Here is a 1,835-nt window from a genome sequence, read left to right as displayed (position 1 = left end):
TATATATATATATATATATATATATATATATATATATATTAAACGGGCCTCTGTATAGTTCCAGTCAACCAAATTCACTCTTTTTATTTCCAATAACAATCCTGTTATTTCCCCCGATTTCTTAATTAAAATAAGGTTTTGGGTTTCAATATGTCTGTTGATTAATTTAACACTGGAATTAATGTATTAACGAGGAAAATTGCTGCTATATTCAGCTTGTTGTGCTATGGCAGTAACCCCCGCTCCTCCGGTTCTTTCGCTGTTTGTCATTTAGTCTCATGTCAGCTCAGATACAACAGAACTCAGATACAGCAGAACTCAGATTGAAGGTCTGGAGGTCTGCTGTATGATCCCATGGTCCTCTTCATTTTTATTCTATATATATTTTTTTCGTAGCGTTCCTGGATGCAAAATTGTCAAAGCATGAATTAAAGTTTAATTATTAATCTACCCTTGTTGTTTAACAGCCAGGACATTGCATCCTTCAAAATTTACTAACATTACTTTTGATGTGCCTATGCATCCTTTCCTCTTTATGGCTCTTTTATTTTCCACATTTCTGTTTTTGGCTCTCATTCCTGTAATTTTTTTATTCGACTTACAACAGCTTATAGTCCCTGTTTTTAGCTTCTCCAATGAGAAGCACGGTACACAATAAGCTACGTTCTGAGTTCGAATTTCACCTAGGTCGACTTTGCTTTTTATCCTTTCGAGATCGATAGAATAAGTTCCATTTGAGCACTGGGTTCGATGTAACCAATTGCCCCTCGCCTCCAACATTTCATATCTTGTGTCTTTAGAAGAAAGAGTGGTAGTCGTCGTCATCATCATCATCGTCATCATCATCATCGTCGTCATCATCATCATTGTGAACCAAATCGAAACTAGACTAAAAATACTTTAATAGCTGGAAATAATGGTCGAAACACTTTTAAAAGGTGCAATGGTCACTTTCGGAACGTTTTGGTAACTTTTCGATGTACCCAAACATAACCGCAAGTTCAGTGACTGAAACAAGTAATAGATAAAACGACAAACGACAATGCGAAACAAAAGGAAAGTAAGCAAATATAAACCCCCAACAATTGGAAATGATGAATGCAAATTTTTAGAGGTGTGTTTTTCAAATCTAATAACAAATAGTAATTTCATTCATCCTAAATAACTTGTTTACAGACGAAGTGCTCTATTTTCTACCTTCTGTTCTCGAGAGTTATCGCTTCTCATTGTACATAAATACTTTGGTCCTTCAACTGCGGTGTTTGCCGTAAGTTACCATTCTGCTTTCTCTCGAGCCTTGTATTTTTGTTTCTTAAAGTCTTAAACTTTTTCTGAAACAGCAAACGTGTTCGATTTTTAATTAATGTAAATCTAAATACATACAGTTAAATTTAAAATTAAATATTTCATATAATAGCTAATAGTTTTGACTCACTTGACAAGCCAGCAAAGCACATTGATGAGTCAGTTAAAATTATTTATTTCACATCTATTGTTGAGATTTCCTTACATTTCTTTTCACATTAATTTATTTCTGAGATACAAACTTATAAATTGTTCTATTTCTTTATCTCATTTGATGGTGCGATTTTTTGCAACCAGTTTTTCGACTTCTCGTGGTTAGATTTATATAATCAATGGATGGAAAACATGTCTATTTGAGGAATATTTGCCTGCTAAAATTTGCGACCACATTTCCCTCAGATCGCCGCACCCGACCGTCTTAAAGAAAGACATATTGGGGAATATAATACCCGATATATTAAACCCTAACCCTAAACACCGGGTGTGCGTATTCTTTACCAACGTCATATATATATATATATATATATATA

At 34.0% G+C, this 1,835-nt stretch overlaps 1 protein-coding gene across 1 annotated transcript in view; it reads left to right on the top strand.

Annotated features, from left to right (window-relative positions):
• The first annotated feature begins 1,214 nt into the window (after positions 1 to 1,214).
• The window catches only part of LOC106872459 (DNA excision repair protein ERCC-6), a 37,951-nt gene continuing 37,330 nt past the window's right edge, over positions 1,215 to 1,835 (top strand). The window contains exon 1 of the mRNA XM_052967680.1: positions 1,215 to 1,267. The gene's annotated coding sequence lies outside the window, so the exon portion shown is untranslated. The remainder of the gene's footprint in view (positions 1,268 to 1,835) is intronic.

This window comes from Octopus bimaculoides, chromosome 4 (genome assembly GCF_001194135.2).
Source record: "Octopus bimaculoides isolate UCB-OBI-ISO-001 chromosome 4, ASM119413v2, whole genome shotgun sequence".
Taxonomy (NCBI): Eukaryota; Metazoa; Mollusca; class Cephalopoda; order Octopoda; family Octopodidae; genus Octopus; species Octopus bimaculoides.
This window is presented reverse-complemented; position numbering and strand designations above follow the sequence as displayed.